Source organism: Myotis daubentonii, chromosome 3, assembly GCF_963259705.1.
Source record: "Myotis daubentonii chromosome 3, mMyoDau2.1, whole genome shotgun sequence".
Taxonomy (NCBI): Eukaryota; Metazoa; Chordata; class Mammalia; order Chiroptera; family Vespertilionidae; genus Myotis; species Myotis daubentonii.
In genome coordinates, this window is record NC_081842.1 from 189,566,797 (window position 1) to 189,586,425 (window position 19,629).

The 19,629-nt window shown below is 42.1% G+C and overlaps 1 protein-coding gene and 1 pseudogene across 1 annotated transcript in view; one reads left to right on the forward strand and one right to left on the reverse strand.

Moving 5' to 3' along the window:
* The window catches only part of HIVEP3 (HIVEP zinc finger 3), a 418,754-nt gene that overhangs the window by 326,472 nt on the left and 72,653 nt on the right, over window positions 1-19,629 (reverse strand). The gene's annotated exons all lie outside the window — the stretch shown is intronic.
* On the forward strand, window positions 5,346-5,474 carry LOC132231973 (U2 spliceosomal RNA; annotated as a pseudogene).

Sequence of the window (19,629 nt, forward strand, 5' to 3'; positions counted from 1 at the left end):
ACCCTGAAGGCTCTGTGACAGGCACTGACCTACCACAGGGAGCCTGTCCTTCCTTTCTCTCCCTGGTCCTGCCCATACCCTCTCCCTGCTTCTCTCTCTAACCAGCCCTGGGGGAGGGGACTGCCCAGGGACGGGAGGAAGTGTCCCTCCGTGCTGAGACCTAGCACTGCCTCCAACCGCAGGGAGAGAGGGAGCCACTGAAAGTCTTGTGCTTCCCAGCATATGAGGAGAGAAACTAAACATGTCTCCATTTGGTTTTAAAGATATGGAAAAAGTGTTCTTGACAAAAACAGTATCTCCTGGCTTAAGAAAATATTATCAGTACCGATGGGTGAAAAGATTTTTATGCTCTCAGGAGTTTTCTGTCACATCTAACATCACAGGCACCGAGGTCATAATCATAATGTCCTAGGACAGTGGTTCTCAACTTTCCTAATGCCATGACCCTTTAATACAGTCCCTCATGTTGTGGTGACCCCCCAACCATAAAATTATTTTCGTTGCTACTTCATAACTGTAATTTTGCTACTGTTATGATTTGTAATGTTAATATCTGATATGTAGGATGTACTTAGGCGACCCCTGTGAAAGGGGTCGCGACCCACAGGTTGAGAACCGCTGTCCTAGGATGACAGGCAATCAGGAAGGTAATTCAGTCCATCCTCTGCCTTTAAACAGAACATGTCTTAACCCTTCAGAAAACTCACCCAGAGAAGGAGACTTCTTAACTGGGCTTTGCACTGCCACACAGCTTCTAAGAGCTAAATGGTTTTGGTGATGACCACCCTGAATCACTTTTGGCTATAATTTAAGCTTAGTCCCTCCTGCAGGTTTAATGGGGTCCATCATTCAAGTCTCACCTCATTCCGTTCTCCTAAATTAAACCCTACTCTCTGGACCTTTCTGTAAAAGTTTTTTTTCAAAACTTTCATTATACTGCTTTGTTTTTTAGACTTGAGAGATGAGCCTTGCCAGGGCCAGATGAGGCTGCGTGTCATTTCGTCCAGCCATCCATATGATGCAACCCCCGCTACTATTTCCACACTGGGGCTTTGGGTTTCAGGATGGTACATTGGACCCATACATTTCCTCCCTCCAATTTCTCAAAAAAAAAAATTAAATGACCAAAACATCCGTCACAGCGCTAGAAACCATCATATAAAGCCATCAAGAGCTGGTAGTTTGAAGACTCTGGAGAAGCTAGACAGTAGATAGGACGTGAAGACCAAAAACTAATTAATGCTGATAAGCTCGCAATTCTGCACAGACCCTCTAAGAAGAAAGTGCACAGGTTTCCAGAAAAAGATCCTTAAAGAGCAAAAACTCAGAGGACCAAAGATTGGATGAGGTTAAGAGCATCGATTCAGCTGCAAATTAAAGGACAGCAGGGCCCTGGCCGGTGTGGCTCAGGTGGTTAGAGCATCCTGCACACCAAAAGGTGGCAGGTTTGATTACTGGTCAGGGTAGGTATGTATGGGAAGCAACCAATTGATGTTTCTCTCTCTCTTCTCTATCCTCTTCTCTCTCTCTCTCTCTCTCTCTCTCTCTCTCTCTCTCTCTCTCTCTATCTCTCCCTCTCAAATCAATAATAATTTTTTAAAAATTGAGGGACATCAGGAACTAGGCTGGTTCTCTCCATAAGAATGGCAGTTATTTTTCAGTGTCTTTGAAAGTGGGAAGTTTATTCCCAATACGAGTAGAATTCAAAGATTGGATAGGGGCAGGACTGCTGCTTAGCAGCTCATTTGAGGATACCATAAAGAGAATAACATAAATAGGAGAAGAAAAAGAGATTTAAATAATCAGATAAGACACAAGATAGAATGAAGAGAACCAGAATATCCAACATTCGTCCACTAGGAGTTCCTGAAGGTGACAACATCATTAACAAAGGGAAAGGCAATAATCTAGGAAGAACTGGAAGAACATTTCCTTGAGCTGAAGAAAAACTTTAGACCTTGGATCCTAGAGGTCTATTCAGTGCTGGGCAGCAGGATTACTGAGAAGTTCACAATTCTAGATGTAATCTGATATTCCAAGAACAGAGATACAACTGCAAGTTTTGTGATAGGGGAGAAAAATTGAGCTACTTAAAAGAAAGAAAACCAGACACATCAGCAACACTATGCTAAAAGACAGTGGCACTATTTTTATAGAATTCTAAGAGAATATTATTGTAACCCAAGAATTGTACCAGCTGCCAAACTATAATTTCTCTCATATGTGATAACAAAAAAGGCATATTCAAAGATACAGAAATCATATCAGCCAAATACTCTTTGTTTTATTTTTTTTAATGATTACTTGAAGCTGTATTCTAGCCAAGGAGAAACATAAGCCAAAATAGGGAACTCAAGAAAGGAGAAGACATGTTATATAAGAAAATGTAATGGGGACTAAAGCCAAAAAATGTATGGTTAAATAATATAAAAATAATTGATATCATGGTCATAAAGTTTAATTTAATTGTTAGAAAGAAGTTTTAAAAGATAACTTCAATATTATTTTAACAAGAAATTTGGGAGATTCAATGGACCAGTTAATAAAATCACTAGAATAAAAAAATAAAATGAGAGGATTATTATGGAAGGCAGACAATTCCAATTCCATTTATCTCAAGACCACATTAAAATAATAACAAGGATGAGAAAGGAAGATGGAGACGTAGGTAAATGCCTGTACTCACCGCCTTCCACAATCACATCAAAATTACAACTAAAATACAGAACAACCATCATCCAGAACCACTGGAAAGCTGGCTGAATGGAAGTCCTACAACTAGAGAAGTAAAGAAGAAAGCACACTAAGACTTTAACAGGTGACAGGTGCGGAGGCGCGGAACAGCTGGTCAGACACCCACATGTGCCACTTTTTTAAACGGGAGGGAGATCATCTCTGTGGAGGCCACTCAGAGGAGCAAGGTGTCCCATACCCACACCAGACCCCCAGCCCAAGGTCCCAGAGCTGGGAAAAGAAGTCCATACAGGCAGTAAGAACTATGGGCTGTAAAAACCAGTGTGGATTGGGGCTCAGTGACACAGAGGCTGCTGGACACCCAGTTGTTCCTCTTAAAAGGCCAGCACTACAAAATGAACTTACAAGGTCCCACTTCCTCTGAGCTCCAGCACCAGGGCGAGGCTTGGGAACACAGACACATACGAAGAGGAACTGGATTGTCTGGCATCAGGGCAGGAACTTGGAGGTAGCTTTCTCCCAGATGGAGGTGCTTGTAGGGACCATTGTTCCTATGCTGGGACCTCTCCATTACAGGGCTGACTGGAAACCATTTCTATTTGCTCTGCCCTGGTGATTCCCTAAGACCCCACCCCCTCCAATTTATAATCCCACCCAAGCTGTGTGCAGCAGCTTTTGCATATGAATGGACTATCCTTGCTCGGGCTAAAATCTCTCAAGCTGCAGCTGAGACCTAACAATAAAAGGCCCAAACCTATCAATAAAAGGCCCAAGACCCAGCACCAGCACTAGCCTGCCTTGCTTCATAGCTGGGCTTCATCTGGACACTTCCAAATCTGATACAAAGAAGAGGAATCTTCATATCTCTCTGTAGCTCCTGCTGGGTGGCTCTAGGTAGTGGCTGACTTTGTACCACCCCGGAGACCCAAGAGCATGCACCCAGTGGTCAATGTCAGACCATACCAGATTACAACTCTACACATCCATAAGCAACACACTCAAGGGGAAGACTCAGTGAGTACTAAAGCCCCACTAAAGCAAGTCCTACTCCACAGGGGTGTCTCCTGCACAGCAGCTCTCCCACTGTAGTCACAGCTGATCCACACAGCCAATTGGCCTGGAGGTCAATTCCTCTCAGTGACACCAACAGCAATCAAATATCAACTACAATAAGACTGTGCTCAGAGCCCATAAAGGGGTGCACCTGGCTCAGGTGACTGGGAAGGCTGAGCCACTGGGCCCTATAGGACACCTACTACACAAGGCCACTCTATCAACTTAAGGAGACATTGCAACTCTAACCAATATACAGAAACAAATACAGGGAAGCATCCAAAATGTCGTGATAAAAAAACATGTCACAAATGAAAGAAATGGAAGAAAGCAAACTACTGGATACAGAGTTCAAAACCACAGTTATAAAGTTACTCAAGAATCCTCTGGAAACCCTCCCAAAAATGAAAAAGGACCAGTCAGAAATTAAGCATACACTGACTGAAATAAAGAATAATATACAGGAATTCAAAATAGTAGAGGATTCTGATAATCAAATCAACGATTTGAAATATAAGAAAGCAGGAAACACCCAACCAGAAGAGGAAAAAAAAGAAGAATTAAAAAATATGAAGATAGTGTAAGGAGCCTCTGGGACAAGCATACCAATATTCACATTATGGGGATACCAGAAGAAGAGAGAGAGCAAGATATTGAAAACCTATTTGAAGAAATAATGACAGAAAACTTCCCCTACCTGGTGAAAGAAATAGACTTACAAATCCAGGAAGCACAGAGAGTCCCAAACAAGAGGAACTCAAAGAGGACCACACTGAGACACATCATGATTAAAATTCCAAGGGCTAAAGATAAAGAGAGATTCTTAAAAGCAGCAAGAGAAAGCAGTTAGTTACCTACAAGGCAATGCCCATAACTGTCAGCTGATTTCTCAACAGAAACTATGCAGGCCACAAGAAATATTCAATGTGATGAATAGCAAAGACCTACAACCAAGATTACTCTACATTGCAAAGCTATCATTTAGAATTGAAGGTCAGATAAAGAGATTCACAGACAAGAAAAAGCTAAAGGAGTTCATCACCACCAAACCAGTATTATATGAAATGATGAAGGGTATTCTTTAAGAAGAGGAAGAAGAAGAAAAAGATAACAAATATGAACAACAAAATGACAGCAAATTTCTATCAACAATTGAATCTAAAAATCAAAATAAATTAATAAGAAATCTAAAGATCAGAATAAACTGATGAATAAAATAGAATCAGAGGCAAGTCATGTTCCTGGGCTGAAGAAACTGCAAGAAGACTAGTCACTAGGGAGAGGAAGCCAGGTGTTGCTATGTGACATCATTACCTGGCACCCACAGCAACTGTTTCCGGGCTGGGCTGGGCTGGGCTAGGCTGTGGGCCATATTTTGTGCCATGGGGTCTCGGCAACATTGGCTGCAATTTGATGGAGTGTTGCTCCGGGATGGTGGTGGGGCCTGTGTCCCACTTGGGGGAAGCCAAGTGTTGCTTTGTAGGCACCAGGTTTGTGGTGCCATTTCTCTGTAAATGGCCAGTGCATGTCATAACAGCTCCTGTGTTAAGCATCTGCTCCCTGGTGGTCAGTGTGCATCATAGCGACCGGTCAGATGGACACTTAGCATATTAGCCTTTTATATATATAGATGTATTTTTGGAATAGGGAGATGGAATAGGAGCTTGCTCTGTCCACTCCACACATTGACCCAGTATTGCAGTACCTCCAGGAATGGTGCACATACACAACACAAATTTTTTTAAATCTGAAGATGATGATCATGTGTTGAAGAGTCTTAGCTTTTCCAGACTATACTCACCTGGCACCAAACATTGTTATAGCAATATTATTGACTATATTCCCTATGCTGTAGTTGACATCCCCATGACTATTTTGTACCTACCAATTTGTACTTCTCAATCCTTTTACCTTTTTCACCCAGTTCCCCAACTGCCACCCACTTTGGCAAACACCAGTCCTCTCTCTATATCTATGAGTCTGTTTCAATTTTGTTTATTCATTTACTTTGCTCATTAGATTCCACATATGAATGAAATCATATGGTACTTGTCTTTCTCTGACTGGCTTGTTTAACTTAGCATAATATTCTTCAGGTGCATCCATACTGTCTCAAAAGGTAAGATTTCCTTCTTTTCATGGCTGAGTAGCATTCCACTGTGTAAATATACCACAGCTTTTTTTATCCACTTGTCTAGTGATGCGTGCTTGGGCTGCTTCCATGGCTTGGCTATTGTAAATAACACTGCAGTGAACAGAGGGATGCACATATTCTTTCAAATTAGTGTTTCAGGTTTCTTTGGATAGATCCTCAGAAGTGAAATTGCTAGATCATACGGCAGCTCCATTTTTACTTTTTTGAGTAACTCCATATCATTTTCCACAGTGGCTGAACCAAGCTACATGCCACCAACAGTGCATAAGGGTTCCCTTTTCTTCACATCCAAACCAACACTTGTTGTTTGTTGATGGTAGCCATTCTGATGGGTGTAAGGTGATATCTCATTGTGGTTTTAATTTGCATCTCTCTGGTGATTAGTGACACTGAGCATCCTTTCACATGTCTATTGGGCATCTGTATGTCCTCTTTAGAGAAGTATCTATTCAGGTCCTTTGCCCATTTCTTAACTGGATTATCTGTGTACTTTTTGGTATTGAGCTTTATAATTTTTTATGAATTTTGGATATTAACACACTGCAAACCAGTAGTTTTATTGTTAGCTTTACCCAGTGGCCAGATAAGTTTCTATTGGACGAGTACAAAAAAAGTTTACATAAATGTTAAAAGCACGCTTTAAAATTAAATACCCATTGCATTTTGAAGTTATTTATTACGTTCTTACAAGCTAATATCTTTTTAAAGTATGTTACTTTGTAAAACACTGTGTAATATGAAGCGAGAATTCTCGTGACCCGTCCACAATGTGTTAAGACCTTATCAGATGTATCGGCAAATATGTTTTCCCATTCAGTGAGTTGTCTTTTCATTTTGTGGATGGTTTCCTTTGCTGTGCAAAAACATTTTAGTGATGTGGTCCCATTTGTTTATTTTTGTTTCCTTTCCCAAGGCAATATGTCAGGAAAAAATATTGCTATGAGAAATGTCTGAGATCTTACCGTCTATCTTTTCTTCTAAGATTTTTATGGTTCCGAGTTTAACATTTAAATCTTTAATCCATTAAGAGTAATTTTAATTTTTTAAAACAGTAACTACAAATACCTCCTGTTGGGACAGAAAACCATTCTCCACTGAAAACATAGCCCTGGCAATCTTCTCTTTGCCTAAATCATTGGTGGCGAACCTTTTGAGCTCAGCGTGTCAGCATTTTGAAAAACCCTAAGTTAACTCTGGTGCCGTGTCACATACAGAAATTTTTTGATATTTGCAACCATAGTAAAACAAAGATGTATATTTTTGATATTTATTTTACATATTTAAATGCCATTTAACAAAGAAAAATCAACCAAAAAATGAGTTCGCGTGTCAGAGGTTCAACATCACTGGCCTAAATCCATGTGCACCCACCTCTCTTTGGACACCTGAAAAGTGTACTGACAGCATTCCTTGCAAGACTTAGAGTCAAAGATAAAAATACTCCAAGTGCCGGACTCAAGAACTGCACAATGCAGGACACTGGGCAGTAATTTCGGAAAACTCAACACTGGGCCAGCTTAGAACAGACGAGAGGTGCTGGTTGACCCTCTGCACAGCTCTGTGGCAGGACTGAGTGGACAGGCACTGAAGAGTGTCAGACGATGTGGGTTAAACCCTGTGGGACCTTGAGGCAATTGCTTCATCCTCCCCTGCCTCAGTTCCCTTACCTATAAAATAGGGATATGGCAGCCTTCCCACAACATCTAAGGCAGATTTCCCCCTAGTTCACAGATGATGCATAGGAGGCTTGTGTTCCTTGTCTAAGGACAGACTATTCGGTATAGGTCAGCATAAGGAGTAAACCCTGGGATCATTTGATTCCCACTGCATGTTCTTTTCTCTTCCAAAGATGAAGAAGGAAAATAGGATGACAAAGGTATAAAATAAATTATCAGATCATGCCAGAAAGGATGACCTACCCACCATTGGGAAGGCCAGATGACTCTTAATGTGATGCTCAAGATGAGAGCCAAATGAGGTGGCTTCTTCTAATTTCTTAGGGCAGCTTTCACTGGTCAGCACTCTAGGATGATGTTTAAGAAACAAAGATCTGGCTCCAGTCCCACTCCCTTCTTACAATCATTCAGCCTGTTTGGGGTCTTGTGGGCTGGTTTTTAATGCAGAAAAAAAATTGCCCAAGGCCAATGTGCATCCCTCTTTTTGCTTCTAGTTACCTAAAGAAAATAATTTGGAATCCAAAGACACACACACACACACGCACACACACACACACACACACACCAAAAAGAAAAAAGTCTCAGAGCACTGATTCGTAACCTTTCTTCCCTTTCTTCTACCCCCTTGCCCCTCAGATGTGAGAAGGCCTATCAAGGACCTCAGCGATCCATGGCAGATGGTGTCACCGGAGGCACACAGACTCTCCAGCACAAGTGTTTTTATGATTGGAAAAATCCCTGTCCCTGTTCAGAATCAGTGCTGTTAAGTGGAACGGTCATCAATTTATGAACAACAACAAAAAGGAATATTAAGAGGAATTCAGAAAATACATGTTAAAGTCCCTGGCAGCCTGAGAACCCTATGTGATTGCAAATCAAAACACCAGTGGAAGTTTGGAAAAATGCAGGTACCTCCAGGTTTTTACAGGATGGTCTTGGCATGTACTGTTTGACAGAATTTATTTCACTGTAAGTTTAAGGTTAATTTTTTTTCCAGCTCTCTATGTCTCTGAGTAGAAGACAGAGCCCTGCTTGTTTTAATGAAGGACTTGTGCGTCTTTTGCAATAGCAAGCAGTAAAGGGTTTGGCAGGTGGTCAGGGTCATCTTTTTAAAAAATATATATTTTATTCATTTTTTACAGAGAGGAAGGGAGAGAGATGGAGAGTTAGAAACATCGATGAGAGAGAAACATCGACCAGCTGCCTCCTGCACAACCCCCACTGGGGATGTGCCTGCAACCAAGGAACATGCCCTTGACTGGAATCGAACCCGGGACCCTTCAGTCCGCAGGCCAACGCTCTATCCACTGAGCCAAACCGGTCAGGGCAGGATCATCTTTCTCCTCTTGGAAACCTCTCTTAGAGGCTTTAGGAATAACAGATGTCACAGGAACTCCTCTCTCTGTTGTGTTTTTTGTTTTTGTTTTTAGAAATGCAAGGTATAGGAAAAAATCCCATGGGATTTAAGTAAAATACAAACGGGGACATTGATTATGCATAAAGCAGAAGGCAGACCTGTATAAATTACTGATCTGCCCACTGTAATTCAGGACAATCGTCTGGCTGAAAGCACATACCAACAGCAATTGCCTGGCAAAGTCTATGATGCACCACAGTGAACAACATGGATACCTAAGAATGAAACCACTCCGGAGGATTTCTAACCCATTTAAGTCAATTTCAGAATTTCTCATACATGTCACTTATTTAGTGAGAAATATGACAGGTGGTCAATCACTCAAAATTAGGCCAATGATAAAAATATTGTACTTACGGTTTTTTCTTTATTCTATTTTCCCCAAAGTTAAGTCTGTCATTAACCATCAACTACTCCATATATTGTTGTTACTATTAACAATAACAACAATGGAACAATGCCACTTACTACAAGTCAGAGACTAAAAGCCAGGATCATTACAAATATTTGCTCATTTCATCATCACAGAAACTCAGTGGGAAAACTGGGGCTTAGAGGAGTCAAGAAATTGACCCAACGCACAGAGCTAACTAGTCATGTGTGGAACCAGAATTCAATCCCAGGTCAGATTCTGAAGATGGTAATCAGGACTTCATGTGACCTACTGAGTATTTCCCTCTGTCATTTATAATGCTGGAAGAGGTCGGCCCTTGCATAAGAACACAAAAGCATGAGAAATGCCTTATTGGCTAACACTAGTTGTGACCAGAAGGAAACTCAGTTTCAGAACAATAACAAGGGGTCATTTGTTGAGATAGCAAGATGACTGAACTTTATGAGATTGGTTTAGAAAAAGGTCGTAACCTTCCTCCGTGTTTTTTAAGTTTCTCTTCCACTCTCTTTATACATATACAGGGTATCCCCAAAAATATGTATACAGACTTTAACAGCTGATAGCTCCATTTTGAAAATGAAATGCATTTTAATAAATGCTGCCTTTATAATTATTCAAAGTTTGTGCATAAATTTTGGGGGACACCTATATACTAATTTCTGTAGATGTCTGGTGCCTACCTGTTTGCAGCCCACTATACTATAAACTACATTAGTGCCATGGCTATGTGGTTCATTTCTTTTCCTTGGTTCATTTTTTATCTCCAACACCTGGAACAATGCCTGACACATAGTAGGTGCTAAAAAAAAATCTGTTAATTGCCAGGAATGAATGTGAAGGGGGACAGAGAAAAAGGAAGTCCAGGGGAAGGGAAAGGGGAAGTAATGAAGGAGGGGAACCCGGATAATCTAGAGTAGCCAAGCCACAGAAGGGGGTTGGTTAACACTGTCTAGCAGAACTATAAGGAAAACAGGAATGAGAACTGACAAATGAAGAGCAGGTCTAGAAGGATTTGAACAGCCAGTGGCTCCGTGGACTTTCTCCCAGGCATGAAGGTAGATGGTCAGAAATGCAAATGGTAAAGCCTGCAGGTCAAAGCATTTCTGAAGTTTGTAATATAAAAATTCTGCCTAAAGTTTTGTTTTCTGTTAGTGACAACATGGTTCTCAGGCTCATTTTTATCACATAAAGGTGAAGATATGGGAGGAGCTGGGGTCCACTCTAGGAGTTCTCATCTGACTCTGCTCTAAGACAAGACCACACTCTTGGCCTCTACTTTTTGGAACTTCTCACAGGCCAGGTTGAAAGGCTGACCTGGTCATATCCCAGCCAGCCCATCTGGGCTCCATAAAAGTGGAGGATATCTGCTATTTTTCATTCACAGTATTGTTCTCACATGGGATCTTTGCCGCTGCCTTGCTAGTCTTTACTCATCCTACTTTTACACTGTGGAGGGAGGAAGTTTGTAACTGAACCTCTGTTGATATACAACAGTGCCTAAATTATTCCTCTGCAGATGAGGCCTTTCTTTAATGAGAATGTTTCTTCACTTGTTTTAATGTGGCATATACTTTTATCATGGAAAAGTTTATTGCTATGACAGAATTCATATAATGTCTGTTATGATATAAAGCACAAGAGGAAAATGGCGTCTTTGAATCAAGTCCCCATTCAAGATCTAGAGTGTTATACTTGAAGCCCTCCATGTGGCCCTCCCTGGTTTCATTTCACTTTTTAAAGGATGCAAACCACTTGATTAGTGAACTCCAGGAACCTGGGCTTAGAAGGGTGAAACTTTAGAGGAGAAGTGGTGCTGTCCACTGGACGGGTGCTGACGAGCCTTGAGAATGCTGGGACAGCCACCATCACTGAGAGGATGGAGGAGGTGCTAGCCCTTTCTCTTCTTTTTCTCTTTGATCTCTCTTCCTGTCCCCTTAAGAAAAAACTGCCACATCTCCTCCCCCTGCTGGAAGGACCAGGGGTGTCTCCCTATAGAGAGAGCAGGTACAGAGAGCCCTCCAATGCTGTCTCCTTCCTTTTCTAACAGATGGTTTCTATTAGGATTTACCAGATATTTTTTCGTAGCAGAATCAGACATGCACTGAAAAAGCAAACAACAGGATCACAAACCTGGTGGGCATTTAGTTATTACAAAAAAACAGAGACTTGATAGCTGGAAAATACCTTAGAGATCATTAAATCCAAACTTCTTGCTTTAGACCTGAGAAAACCAAGATATACGACTTGCCCAAAGTCATTTGGCTAAATGCATGTATTCCATCTCCAAATCATTGTTTTAATTTCCTATTATCAATTCTCATTATCGGTAGTCATTATTAAAAATTCGATCACATTATTGATCATTTTCCTTTAGTCTGAGGTACCTGGCCTGACCTAGTGTTCTTCAGTATTTTCATTTAGCAATACTAATAAAAACTATTTTTGATCCATATATAAAGAGGTAATATATACTCATTTTAATAAAAAAAAAACACTTTATTTTCATCATAACAGGATTTCGGCTTTCAACCAAATGTCTGTAAATATTCTATCACACTTTTCTGATATCTTGACATTCTTTGTCTCTTATTTTTACTTCTAATAAAATATATACTTGAGCTGAATCTTTAAAAATATGGATACTTCAGAACACTTTTAAATTGTAAGATGATAATCATTATGGGCAGACCTCTTTATTGTGCATTTTACAAATTGAAGGTTTGTGGCAACCTGAAAGTCTGTCAGTGCCATTTTTCCAATAGCAGTTGCTCACTTCGTGTTTGTGTCACATTTTGGTAATTCTTGCAATATTTCAAACTTTTTCAGTATTATATTATAGTAATATGTGATCAGTGTTACTATTGTAATTGTTTGGGGGCACCACAAACCACACCCATATAAGACAGCAAACTTATTTGATAAATATTGTGTGTGTTCTGAATGCTCTACCAACCAGCTCATTATAGAAAACTTGGGAAACATATAAAAGAATAAAAAGGAAAAAGACCCCCTTGATTCTTATCTAACATTCAAAGATTTTTAATAATGTAACTGCTGTCTTTAGCATTGTTTTAATGATGACTGTCTCTTCAGTATACAAGTCTGATCATCTCCCTCTCTTCTTAGAAGGTGTCAAGTTATTCCACTGCCGAGGGGACAGTAGCAATGGCTGTGGATACCAGGTATTCTGCACCACCGTGTCTGCTCACACTGTTCCCTGTGCCTACGGAGCTCTTCCCTCACCATCCCACCCTCACCACTCACCTCTCAAATTCAAGTTCAAATTTCACTTCTATTAGACTAGACTTATGTGACACCTGTCACAATGTGCCAAGGATAGCAGAGCTGTTAATAACACTGACTCTAGAGCAGCCGTGGGCAAACTACGGCCCGCGGGCCAGATCCGGCCCGTTTGAAATGAATAAAACTAAAAAAAAAAAAAAAAAAAAAAAGGACCGTACCCTTTTATGTAATGATGTTTACTTTGAATTTATATTAGTTCACACAAACACTCCATCCATGCTTTTGTTCCGGCCCTCCAGTCCAGTTTAAGAACCCATTGTGGCCCTCGAGTCAAAAAGTTTGCCCACCCCTGCTCTAGAGTCTACCTAGGGTCAAGTCAGATCTGTGTGGCCATGGGCCAATTATTTAATGTCTTTGCCTTCGTCTCATGTTTAAAAGGATAAAATGCTAAAATTCCCCTCAGAGTATTTCTGTGAGGACTGATTGAGATTATCAGTTACAGGGTAACTGAGCACAATGCCAGGCATATGATAATTGACAAATGTGTCTCTTCCCCCTAGACACGGAATTTTCAACCTTTTTATCTCAAGGCACATACAAACTAATAACTAAAAGTCTGAAGTTCACCAAAATTTATTTTTGACCTACCTGTCAAAAAAAATAGGTGTAGGGAGAAACTAAGATGGCGGCATAGATAAACACCGGGAAATTGTCGCCTCACACAACAATTGAAGAATACCGCAAGGGTCAGAGCAAACATCGTCCAGAACATCAGGAAGGCTGGCTGAGTGTAATTTCTACAACTAGAAGAAAAGAGGGGCACGCTGAGAGCCAGGGGAGCTGCAGAGGTGAGGTGCAGAGGTGCGGAGGTGAAGTGCAGAGGTACGGCAGCGGCTCGCGCGCGCGGAAAGGGGGTGGCGCCTGAGGACGCGGCTGTCTTTTTGAATCACAAGCTCCCGACTGCTCTGAACTCCGGTTCCAGCGGGTCTCTGGGGACCCAGGGCTCATATGGGGAGAGGCTGGTCTGTCAGGCGGCAGCGGGCGAACTTGAGGGCGGCTTTCCCTCAGAGGTGCTTGCAGCCCTTACCGGGACACTGAGACGCGCGGCTCCGGGCGCGGAGAATCACCATAGCTGCTTTCACCGCCCTTTGACTCCCTGAGACCCCGCCCCACCCAGGCTGCGGCAGAGGCTTTTGCATGTGAATGTACCTAACTACAGCCCAGCCAGGCAGACCCGGAACTTCCAAGAGAAGGCCCAAGACGGCCCCACAGCAGCTTGCATTGCTTCACAGCTGAGCCTCTTCGTGGCTCCTGCTGTGTGGCCTCAGGCAGGGGCTGAATTAGCACCTCCTTAGATCCAGGAGCCACTGCACCCAGTGGTCAGAGGGGGACCATTCTCCCACTTCAGACACAGCTGATTCCCACAGCCAATTGGCCTGGAGGTCAATTCCTCCCAGTGATCCTACAACAACCAAGGCACCAAGAGTGCACCAAGAGTGTCTACCCCAGGTAACTGGGGAGGCTGAGCCACTGGGCCCTACAGGACACCTGGCGCGCAGGGCCACTCTATCAACACAGGGAAGCAGCCAAAATGTGGAGACAAAGAAAAAGGTCACAAATGGCAGAAACGGAGGAAAGCAAACGACTGGATATAGAGTTCAAGGCCATGTTTATAAGGTTTTTCAAGAATTTTATGGAAACCGCCTATAAATTTAATGAATCCCTCAAGGAGTATAGTGAGACCATGGAGGACATGAAAAAGGACCAACTAGAAATTAAGCATACACTGACTGAAATAAAGAATAATTTACAGAGATCCAACAGCAGACAAGAGGATCCCAAGAATCAAGTCAAAGATTTGAAATACAAAGAAACAAAAAATACCCAACCGAAAAAGAAAAAAGAAAAGAGATTCAAAAAATATGAAGATAGTGTAAGGAGCCTCTGGGACAACTTCAAGCGTACCAACATCAGAATTATAGGGGTACCAGAAGGAGAGAGAGGGCAAGATATTGAAAACCTTTTTGAAGAAATAATGACAGAAAACTTCCCCTACCTGGTGAAAGAAATGGACTTACAAGTCCAGGAAGCGCAGAGAACCCCAAACAAAAGAAATCCAAAGAGGACCACACCAAGACACATCATAATTAAAATGCCAAGAGCAAAAGATAAAGAGAGAATCTTAAAAGCAGCAAGAGAAAGACAGTCAGTTACCTACAAGGGAGTACCCATTCGACTGTCAGCTGATTTCTCAACAGAAACCATGCAGGCCAGAAGAGAGTGGCAAGAAATATTCAAAGAGATGAATAGCAAGAACCTGCAACCAAGATTACTTTATCCAGCAAAGCTATCATTCAGAATGGAAGGTCAGATAAAGAGCTTCACGGATAAGAAAAAGCTAAAGGAGTTCATCACCACCAAACCAGCATTATATGAAATGCTGAAAGGTATTCTTTAAGAAGAGGAAGAAGAAAAAGGAACTCTTACCATTTGCCACAGCATGGATGGAACTGGAGAGCGGATAATTACCACAGGATCTCACTCATTTGTGGAATATAATGAACAACATAAACTGATGAACAAGGACTGATCCAGAGACGGAGAGGCATTGATTGGACTGTCGGGACTTGGAGGGAAGGTAGGGGAGGGTGGGGGCAAGGGGGAAAGATCAACCAAAGGACTTATATGCAAGCATATAGGCCTAACCAATGGACACGGACATCGGGGGGGTGAGGGGATGAGCGGGGGGGGGGGGGGGGGTAGAGGGTACACATATGTAATATCTTAATCAATAAAAAATATTAAAAAAAAAGATGAAAGCAAAAAAAAAAAAAAATAGGTGTAATTTTGATTTAGTCACACCAAACTGTTATTGTTGTGTTGGCTGTTGTCACTTTTTTATTTGACAATCTAAGGGGAAGAGGTCAGTGACCCTTACTAAATAGCCAGGTACTGCATGTTTTAAAAATTCCTGTGGCACAGCAGCGTGCCATGCCACACCCGTGTGCAGCTAAAAATCACTGCCCGAGACCATGCACATCCCACACGAGGGATTTCTTTTTTCATCTTTTCCCTCCTAGCCCATGCTCAGTAAAGAGCTTTATAAATGTTTGAGAAATGAATGAATGATCTGCCAAATCTTCTTGACATTCCCTTGCTGTATATAATTTCATAGTGGAAAAAGAGGAGGATGAAGATGGGGAGAAATAGAGGAAGAAGAAAGGTGATGAAAGAGGGAGAGAAGGATGAGGAGAATAGCATTGAACGGCTGCTACTATTGATGTATTTGACTCTTGTGTGCACAGAAAACAGGCATGGATCACACTACCCCTGCCTGCAACAGCCTCTTTTCCTGCTCTCTCTTTGGAACCCAGGAATATGTTGTCTCTTACACTTAGTTACATTCTTGCTCCTGGGACAATGAATTGTGTAACTAGGACTCTTCCCAGAGAGGGGGCCCTCAGCTGGACCCCTGGAGACGAGCCTACAGGACTGCCCAGGGACACCCAGGGAGTTCCAGGTCACCCGTGATGGAAGAATGCACATCAGGCATCCTATGCAGAGCATCACCTCATCCTCAAATCCCCCAAGACAGATGCTGCACCAAAGTGTGGAATATTTAAAGGTTCCTTTGCAGCTGAAGTGTCTTTTTACTGACTCCAGATCTACTGGCTTCTACTCCTAGTCTAGAGTCGGTGATAAATCCCCGAAAACTCATTAGTGGTTTCTAGCACACATAAAAGTACAGAAAGCCTTTATTTTGCTGATTAGGGAAGCTACATAAATTTTTAACTGATTATTAAAAAATAAATGCCAACCTTTGCAGAAAAATAAATTTTTCTATCTCTGACTGATTCCAAGGAGGCCTCAGGGCCTTCAGCTCCTGGGGGCCCGCTCCAGCCTGGCCGCTGTTTCCAAGGGCAGTTCACTCACCACCAGAGTCATGAACAGAGTCATGGCCCTCAGGAGTCAAAACCCACACCAAGAACACATGCCCTCCCGGTGGCTGGAAGCACCACTGGCTTGCAGATTATTGCAAAGCCACTGAACCATGGACTTGGAAGTCAGTCTGGCCTGAGTTTAAATTCTAGCTCCTCCAATTTGGTAGCCATGTGGCCTAGGGCAGGTTGCTTCATCTCTCTAAGTCTGAGTCCCCTCATTTGTGAATGGGGATCAAATAGCATCTACCTCCCGCCCCCCCCCCCCCCCAGGGCTGTGGTGAGGATTAAACAGATGCTGTATAGAAAGGATTCAGGGTGGCACCTGGTACACAGGTCATGCTCAGTACATGGAAGCTATTATACTATTATTTAAGAATCATTTTCCTCAGATTCCAGATTTCTTTCTTTAGTGTTTCCACTGAGAGAAAAAGTTAACATTGAGGCTAAAGATGCTAAATTGAAAATTATAATAATAGCTAACTTTTAGGAGCATTTATACTGTTCCAGACACTGCATATAGGATTGACATATTTTATCTCAGTTAATCCTCACCTCAACACATCAGCTGGGCACCACCATGAACCCCATTTTAGAGATGAGTCTATGTGAAGTAAAATAACTTACCTTGGGGAGAGGGTAAGGAAAGAGAGAAGTAGCTTGGTGGGCTGGCAATGGGAGGGGGAATGGTTTGGGAAAAAATTTGGAGGAAAGAAAAGAAAATATTAAGAAGTGTCTTGCCTCGCCAGCGTGGCTCAGTGGTTGAGTGTCAACCTAAGAACCAGACGGTCACAGTTCAGTTCCCGATCAGGGCACATGCCTAGGTTGTGGGCTCAGTTCCCAGTGTGGAGCATGCAGGAGGCAGGCAATCAGTGATTCTCTCTCATCATTGATATTTCCATCTTTCTCTCTCCCCCTCTCTTCCTCTCTGAAATCAATAAAAATATAATATTTTGGGGTTATAAATTGGTTCCCTATGATGTTCTTTCAGAACATTAAATCTAATCTAAGTTAAGATTAGAACTTTTCATTAACAGCTCCATTGTTGTTTTGAGACCACCTAAGTGCAGGGGGCAGAGTTAAGCGGGAAGGAAGCACCTTCCCCAGAAATGTAAGCTGGATCCTACATCAGCAAAAACTCACATTAAAACCCACCAGGATGAGCGGCCTCGCTGCACTCAGTAGGGCGGCCTGCGATGCAGAGACAGCCTAGTCAGGGAGAGGAGCTAACTGCAGCCTCCAGAGAGGCAGCCACACTCAGCACAGGGATCCACCCCCAAGCTTCTCCCGGCTCAGCTCCTTTTCGTTCTTTCATCTTTCCCCTCTCTTTTCTAATGAATGTGTGACTCAGAGTTTTAATGAGTTACCAGGAAAAGTTAACCAGAAGGGAAGCCCATTGAGTAAATGCATAATTAAAATTGGGAATGGACAGAGGAATACAATCATTGCGGGAGACGGGGAGCATGCAGGAATGACTCAGGGGTTAAGCTGCTTAGAGAAGAACCTCTGGAACTTCAATTGTGTCTGGTGATGATGTGGAAACTGAAAGAAAATTCTGGAACCCTCCCACAGTCAAAAGTAACAGCAACAGGAAGCACGTTCTGCCGATGAGCCCACTCCAGGAGTTTCTCTAACTGCAGCCACTCCAGGTCCGCTAAGCTAATGGACCCGCAGCACAAATGCGTGACAGATGTCAATGGTCTAAATGTGGTGGCTTGCCATCTTATTCCCACACAGTGTGCTTGGCGTTCGAAGAGGGCCGAGGTTATCCACTTCCTCCTAGAACACAGAAGCGCATCTCTGATGGTGTGGAGGGGCATATACACCTCATGAGTATTGCAACTAATGGAAATAAAAAGAGGTGTGGGCCCAAGGTTAAGGGTGAAGTTTTAAATTCATTTTTTACTTTCGTTTGAATATAAGTTGATACAGTTTCTGAACAACACGGGAAACACATTACTGAAGCTACAATATGAACCATGAAGGAGAGAGAATTGGAAGGTGCTCTTGCTTTGGGCACTTATTCATTCAAGTAATTCTCCCAATTCCTTTCTCTGCACTCAGGGCTGATCAGTAGTGGTCATGTGAGTGTCTAAGAGGCCTTACAAGCCCATGGACACAGACTATAGACAGGTGAAGGCTTGGGGGGAGGGTGAGAGATGGGGAAGGGGCCAAGGGGGAAAACGGGAGACATCTGTAATACTTTCAACAATAAAATAAAACATTTTTAAAGCCTTACAAGGGGTGGAGAAGTGACCTAAATTTTCTTTTAGTCAAAATTTTATGTTGATTTTGATACACACACACACACACACACAGGAAAATTAATTACTTAACATGAGAGGGTCCAATGATTTATTTTTCATACTGACTCAATAAAATAAGGAGAGTTAAGTTTTTACCCTATTTTCTAAAAACCTAACTCCCACTAATCTGTAGGTCGCTATAAACAAAAGTTAAAAGAACTGTCCTGTGTCCCAAGAAAACTTAAAGTTTTGCCAAAATAATCTTTATACAATTAATGAAAGAAGTTCATTTTATCAAATAAAATGAAATACAATCCAAAATTGTTACTATGTTAATCTTGGTCCAATCCCCAAACAGTGGTTAATTCCCTACTACACTGCTAAACCAGTAGGTGTTGGTTTCTCATCAATAGTTGTCAATAAACATAAACATTTAGCATAGCACAGCCTGAGTCTGACACAATAGAGTGTGGGCTCAGGAGCTAAGCCACTTGGGGTCAAGGCCTGGCTCCCACCTAAATAGCTTAGGCAAGTAAATGAACTCCTCTGAGCCGACCACGTCCTTAATGTTCCAGTTAATCCAAAAGCACATGGGAGAACTCCATCGTCCCAGGACAAACTGGGCAGAGAGAGAAAAAGAAAAGTTCAAAATGCAGTGGTCCCTGCTGTTTAGATTCGACACAGAAAGAAAACTCAGAATGCTAATGAAGGGGGATGATTTCAGAAAGGTTTGCTTATGGTTATTCTTAGTTAAGGGGTAAGATGAACACCTAGAAGGTGATAATGCAACCCAAAAATCCTCCCGGAGTTAGC